This window comes from Moschus berezovskii, chromosome 4, assembly GCF_049115385.1.
Source record: "Moschus berezovskii isolate FMDL1 chromosome 4, NW_MosBer_1.0, whole genome shotgun sequence".
In the NCBI taxonomy this organism is placed as follows: domain Eukaryota; kingdom Metazoa; phylum Chordata; class Mammalia; order Artiodactyla; family Moschidae; genus Moschus; species Moschus berezovskii.
The window spans coordinates 16,652,136-16,660,035 of NC_142463.1; positions in this window are offsets into that span (position 1 = coordinate 16,652,136).

A 7,900-nucleotide genomic window follows, 5' to 3' on the forward strand; every position below is an offset into this window, starting at 1 on the left:
GAAATAATTAACAAAGTGAAAACGCTACTTGTGGAATGAGAGATAATATTTGAAAACCATACATTTGATAAGGGCTTAATCTCCAAAATATGTAAGTAACTCCTACAATTAAACAGCAAAAAAACTAATAGCCCAATTTTTTTTAATGGGCTCAGGACTTCAGAGGCATTTCTCCAAAGCAGATATCTAAATGGTCAACAAGTATACAAAAAAAAAAAAAAAATTCAACATCTCTATTTTTTCCCTGATACTCTTCCTTGTCAATAACAAGACCAGAGGGTCAATAACTCTGATCTCCCACATACCATGGTGCTTGTACATTCCTTCTAACTTTAAGCACAAGGAGAGGAGTGAATGCCTACTCTTCAAAGGAGTTCACATTGGAGACACAAGAAACGGTGAACTGGTAACTATGCTGCCAGTTTTAAAGGTGAACCCATATAAGCCTCTGAACGTGCCCTTAAAACTCCAGTATGTCAAGGCTCCTATCCAGGTCCCAAAAAAGAGGTGCTTTGTGTTCAAACACTGACACTCACTCCAAGTATTGTACGAATTCAGCCCTAGAGACACAAGTCTTTTTCTCCTCATCAGAAACCATGCTCTTGACCTCTCCTTTCCCTACAGTCGTCTCACTCCTCTGCAAACAAGTGACAAGCTTTCACACATGCGCCAGTGCCTCATTTTAGCATACTTCCCGCTTACACCCATTAGCGAAAGGTGTTGTGCTGATGCTAAACCAGGCAGACAGACCAACCCCACCCCCAGTCAGTGCATCTGCCAAGCAAAACACATGAAAATATGGTGTGCTATTTTTAAAAGCAAGTTAAATAAGGTGACTTTAAAGTTGAGTCTCCTGGGATTGTATTGAGTCCCTAGGTTCTTAGTATTGTGAGCCCGAGAGACCAAGCAGGTTAGCTTTAATTGTTTAACTAGGCCACTTAAGCCACTGAGCCCTTGTCTAATAGGACAATATTTATAGGCATTGCGTCATCGCATAGTTGAACTGCTCTTCTCAGACTGAGATCATCCTTCAGTTTGTTGGGATCTTTTTTTTTTTTTTACTCAGGAGGGATGAAATAAAGAAGGTCTCTTCATTAATAGAAACTACTGATAAAAACAGAAGAGTAGAAAAGTGTTGAGATGCTTACTTTTTAGATTTTCCCCTGGCAAGGGTTTGATTCATAGCCATGGAAATTTGAAGGTGATATTTTGGTCATAAGAGGCTAGGATATAAATATTTGATTAAAATTACTAGTCTGGAAAACTCAATTTAGTCAAATTTTCTTTCTAAAACTCATTACTATGGTTTGATGTAATTTTGTTTTTCATGGGGAGATTGATGTGGTTTTTCACTGTTTGGACTATATAGAATGCATTGTAAAAGAGTGAGCTTATTTTGCAGTTATATTTTTCAGATGAACTTCCAGTTATGCCTTAACCTCACGATTTGGTTGTTTTATTTCACAAAACTAACTGACACATATGATTTTATCATAATGATAGCAATGGTTTGCATCTATGGGGCACTGACTATGTGCCAAGTGCTGTGTGGAAACACATCAGGAAACAGTTCTATGAGTTTCTATTATTACCAACACGTTGAGGATGAGGGAAATGAGCTTAAAATGTTCTGTAATCTGCCCAAATCATACATCTAGTAATCACTGGCCAGGACTAAGAGATTCCCAGAGATCCCCAAGGTTCTTAGCCACTACATTAGGCTGACTTCCATCAAAAGTAGAGCATGCACTTTCTCCATGTAGTTCTGCAGGAGTCAAAGATTTTCTAGATGGTTTAGCTGCGGGAGGAGCCACGTTAATCTGAAGAGCACAGAAATCCCCATCAAAACAACAGATTTTAAGTTGCTTTATTCTCACTAAAGCAATGAAAGTGCTCATAAATTTGTGAAAATTTTTATAATAAATATAAGTAAAATTATTTAATAAAATGTTACTTCAAGCATGACATTATACAGCTATAATGTAGCTTCCAGAAACTAAAATTAAATGGATTTTCAAACAAAACAAAGAAGTTTGCAGTGTAGGCTGGCCTTTCAGCCAAGATGAAGCATCCATGATGAATGCTTTGATCCACCCCCTTTCCTCCAAATACAAAGCAAGAGAGGTGGGGGAAGATAAACATCTCCATTGACCAAACCTGGCAATGAATTACCAAGTGTTGAATGGGTTTGAAGGCACAGGTCTGTTTTGTTCCAAATCTGCAGGCACATGGTGACAGTTCAAATTTTGGCTGCTACCATGTAATGGGAACCAAAAGTGCTTCATGCACAATAGTGAATCAAAGCCAGGCTCACCACTCGAAGCCAGAGGCTGGGATGGGGCTCTTCGCTCTACAGAAAGAAGTCTACTGAGAAAAAGCAATTATCAACTCACTTCTTGAGAGTACAGTTTCACAGGGAATTCTTGGCTGAGGAAAGCAGGCTGTAGATATAACTTCCTGGGCAGGAAATGAGCCAGCCACCGTGCTGCCTCGTGCTGTTCTGGAGACATGCAGGAGGGTTAGATGGAAGCAACTGCAAGTCCCCCAAACTGCTAGACAAATGAGATGAGAGAAACACACATACAAACACACTCACATTCAAAATGTGGCTGCCAAAATAGATGAAAGAGTAGAATACTAAAGAAGATAGCCTACAAAACCATCAGAATCGTTCAATGAAGCATGAAATGCCTAGAGATAAAATTAATTTAATGAAATTGTCTTACAAAGACTTTAAAATAAGTATGCCTAGAATGTTCAAAAACATAAGCCAAGGCATCATTAACAAGAAGAAATTCTGAAAAAGAAAAGAGATATATACTCAACGAAACCAGGTATACACATTGGAACTAAAAAAAAAATGGTTACCAAAATAAGAACTTGAAACACTAAATAAACTACAGATTAGATCAAAAGAGCAGTGAACTAAGAATGAGTTGTGAGATGGATACACAGAATTTAGTCTTGAGTGACAATGAGATTATTTTTAATACAGCAGTCTGTTAACAGACATGGAAGATACCTGAGAGGCTCCAACCCATACCTGAGAAATATTCCAAAAGAAGACAATGAAAAGAATGATCGAAGAGTGATATTTAGAGATTGGAGCTGAGAATTTTCATGATTGCAAAAGATATGTGTCCTCTGGTGAAAGGACACTCTGTGGACAGAATCTGACATATTATGTGAAAGTGGATATCATTAGTGATAAGAAGGAACTTCTAAAAGCTACCAGAGAGAAAAAGCAAAAAATACCCAGAAGGAACCACAACGCTGACAATGACTTATTTTCAGCAATAATTGTGGCCAAAAGACAACGTAGTAACATCCTTAACGTGCAAAAGTCAAAGAGCTGTCAGTCTAGAACTGAAATTCAGGTAAGTCATTATTTAAGAGTGAGGGCAAGAAAGAGACATTTTCAAAGGCACAAAGGCTGAATGAGTCCTCCCGCATATATTCCCACGCTTACACACTTAGTGAAGAATTATTTCAATACAGAGGAATGTGAAATTACTAAAGAATAGAAGAAACAGTGAAATAATGGTGAGAAAAAATTGATTAAATACATTTTAGGATTAAATATTAATTGTGCAATGCTCTGTTTAGAATATAAAAAAAAAACAGTATGCTTGTTAGAATATTTTAAATTCCTACAGGATATGCTAAAAATTTTAGGGCAAACCTCTAAAAGAATAGATTTATAGCCAAGAGAGGATAAAATAAAATAAGTATTTGAAAAATAATATGCCAATCTAATAAAAAGCCAAAAGGACTGGGATGGAGGGTGAGGAAGAACACAAGGAAAATGCTAACAAAAAGAAATCAGAAAACAAGTTAAAGTATGTCAGTAATCACAATAAACGCAATTGTAGTAAATGAATTTATTACAAAACAGAGATTAACATGTTGGATTGAATGGACTGAAAGTAAGGAGTTGATAAAAATTTTATCCACATAAAACTGGTAAGGTGATGTTAATGCAAGAAATTAATAGGAATTAAGAGGGGAATTACATAACTATAACAATCTACCAGGAAGATAAAAAGATCATGAATTTATATGCATCTAAAAATGTAGCTTCAAAATATGTAAAACAGAATTACAACGAAAAGGACAAACTCATAATTAGACTCCAAAAATTTCAAACACTTATTCACACAGAATCAAATAAATCAAGCAGGAGGAATATTAGCAAAGTTATAGTAAATTTGAAGAACAAAATTTTGTCTGTTTATTTTGGCTGTGCTGTGTGGCATGTGGAATCTTAGTTCCCAACCAGGGATCAAACACATGACCCCTGCAGCGGAAACCACTGAACCACCAGAGAAGTCCCTTGAATAACAAAATTTTAAGCTATGATATAATATAGAATCTCCAAATTTTTTAAATGTAGTCCCTTTAAGAAATCTATTTTATGGAAAAATTAAGTAGACAAATGCACACACATGCACAAAGAGAGACAGGGAGAATTTTACAAGCAATTCGCCTTTAATACAAATGATATATTCTGATTCAATTTGTTTCATCCTATTCTATTTCTTTTTTAAAAATGAGAGTTGCAGTCAACTAAATTGACAGATCATGAACTCTTTATTGCAAACTTCAGACTTAAATTGAAGGAAGTAAAGAAAACCACTAAGCCATTCAGGTATGACCTAAATCAAATCCCTTATGATGATACAGTGGAAGTGAGAAATAGATTCTAGGGATTAGATCTGATAGACAGAGTGCCTGAAGAACTATGGACAGAGGTTTGTAACATTGTATAAGAGGCTGTGATCAAAACCATCCCCAAGAAAAAGAAATGCAAAAAGGCAAAATGGTTGTCTGAGGAGGCCTTACATATAGCCGAGAAAAGAAGAGAAGAGAGAGGCAAAGAGATAAGGAAAGATATAAGCATCTGAATGCAGGGTTCCAAAGAATAGCAAGGAGAGATAAGAAAGCCTAAGTGAACAACACAAAGAAATAGAGGAAAACAAGAATGGGAAAGACTAGAGATCTCTTCAAGAAAATCAGAGTTACCAAGGGAACATTTCATGCAAACATGGGCACAATAAGGGAGGGAAATGGTATGGACCTAACAGAAGCAGAAGATACTAAGAAGAGGTGGCAAGAATACATAGAAGAGCTATACAAAAAAGAATCTTTATGACCCAGATAACCATAATGGTGTGATCACTCACCTAGAGCCAGACATCCTGGAATGCAAAATCAAGTGGGCCTTAGGAAGCATAACTATGAACAAAGCTAGTGGGTGATGGAATTCCAGTTGAGCTATTCCAAATCCTGAAAGATGATGCTGTGAAAGTGCTACACTAAGTATGCCAGCAAATTTGGAAAACTCAGCAGTGGCCACAGGACTGGAAAAGTCAGTTTTCATTCCAATCCCAAAGGAAGACAATGCCAAAGAACGTTCAAACTGCAACACAATTGCACTCATCTCACACACTAGCAAAGTAATGCTCAAAATCCTCCAAGTGAGGCTTCAACAGTTTGTGAACCATGAAATTCCAGATGTCCAAGCTGGATTTAGAAAAGGTAGAGGAACCAGAAGTCAAATTGCCAACATCAACTGGATCATTGAAAAAGCAAGAGAATTCCAAAAGAACATCTACTTCTGCTTCATTGACTACACCAAAAGCTTTGACTGTATGATCACAACAAACTGTGGAAAATTCTTATATATATGGGAATACCAGACCACCTGACCCATCTCCTGAGAGATCTTTATGTGGGTCAAGAAGCAACAGTTAGAACCGGCCATGGAACAACAGACTGGTTCAAAATCAGGAAAGGAGTACATCAAGGCTGTATATTGTCACCCTGTTTATTTAACTTCTCTGCAGAGTACATCATGTGAAATGTTGGGCTGGATGAAGCACAAGCTGGAATCAAGATTGCTGGGAGAAATATCAATAACCTCAGATATGCAGATGACATCACCCTTAAGGCAGAAAGTGAAGAGGAACTAAAGAGCCTCTTGATGAAAGTGAAAGAGAAGAATGAAAAATCTGGCTTAAAACTCAACATTCAGAAAACTAAGATCATGGCATCTGGTCCCATCACTTCATGGCAAATAGATGGGGAAATGATGGAAACAGTGACCAGACTTCATTTTCTTGGGCTCTGAAATCACTGCAGATGGTGACTGCAGCCATTAAATTAAAAGACACTTGTTCCTTGGAAGAAAAGCTATGACTAACCTAGACAGCATGTTAAAAAGCAGAGACATTATCTTGCCAACAAAGGTCCGTCTAGTCCAAGCTATGGTTTTCCAGTAGTCATGTATGGATGTGAGAGTTGAACCATAAAGAAAGCTGAGCAGCACAGAACTGGTACTTTTGAACTGTGGTCCTGGAAAAAACTCTTGAGAGTCCCTTGGACTGGAAGGAGATCAACCAGTCAATAAAGGAAGTCAACCCTGAATATATATTGGAAGGACCAATGCTGAAACTGAAGCTCCAATACTTTGGCCACCTGATGCAAAGAGCTGACTCATTAGAAAAGACCCTGATGCTGGGGAAGATTGAAGGTGGGAGGAGAAGGGGACAACAGAGGATGAGATGGTTGGATGGCATCACCGACTCAGTGGACATGAGTTTGGGTAGACTCTGGGAGATGGTGAAAGGGAAGCCTGGTGTGCTGCAGTCCATAGGGTCACAAAGAATCGGACACAACTGAGTTGACTGAACAGTAAATTGACTTCACAAACTAAGAATGGATTGTAACCTGCAACTTACAAAGCTCTGATCTTCTAAATATATACAGCTCTGTACCCAAAAGGTAACAGTTATTCGTTCTTTTCAACCTGAAGTAGGTAGCATATACAATGGTGAACCACAGAAGCAAAAGAATTGTCAACAAGCTAGGATGTTTCTACCCCCACAGGTCAAAGTCAGTGTACAAGGGAGAAAAGGAATCAGAGGTATATGAATTTGAAAGATTGAATATGACAACTACAGCTGATTTATTATTTGCTTAGAACATCTAAGAGAATCACAAATGTTTAGTAGTAACAGAGGTCAACAAGATTCTAAACACAAGAATAACAAACACTAATAATAATTTTCCCGAATACCAGTAATGGTCAATTAGAATATGTAATAGAAAAAAGTTATCATTTATAATAGCTACAAAAACATAAAGAATCTAGAAGTAAATCTACCATAGCATGGTTTTTATGAAGACTATTGCAAAGCATTTTAAAAGATATAAAGAAAGACCACAGTACATGGAGAGGCATAACACGTTCAAGACGAATGAAGACTTGGCATGGTGAAGGTGGCTGTTCTCTCCAAAACACTCTGATAGTGAATTCAAAACCCAAAAAGATAAAGGTGATCCTGAAATGTGTTTGGAAGAGCAAAGAGAACAGTTGACATAATTTGGAAAAAGAAGGTAGGAGGACTTACCTACTAGAAAATCTACGTTTAACTGAAGGCACGATGACTAAGAGAATGTGGAATTGGCTGAGGAGTGAATGAAACAAAACAGCAGGACAGAGAATGCAGGAACAGGCTACCACAGGTATGAAAGCATGATATTAATCCATGGCAGAGGCATCATTATAATCAGTGCAGCAAAGATGCGTTGTTTAATGATTTATGCTGTGATACAATCAAAAAGGAAAACTTACAATTCAATCCCTAGGGCACAAAGAGCCAATGTTAAATTTTAAATTAGAGCTTTAAGATTTCAAAAGAAAATATAAACTATCTTTAGGGTTGTGGAGAAAGAAAAATAAGATTTCTTAAATAAGAAGCAAAAAGTACCAACCACAATGTAAAAAGATTGCTATTTTGTCATTAAAATTAACTTGATCTATCCAACAAAAGTTTTCATGAACAAGGTTAAAGATAAGATGCAAACTGAGAGGAAATATTTCTGATGCATATAATTG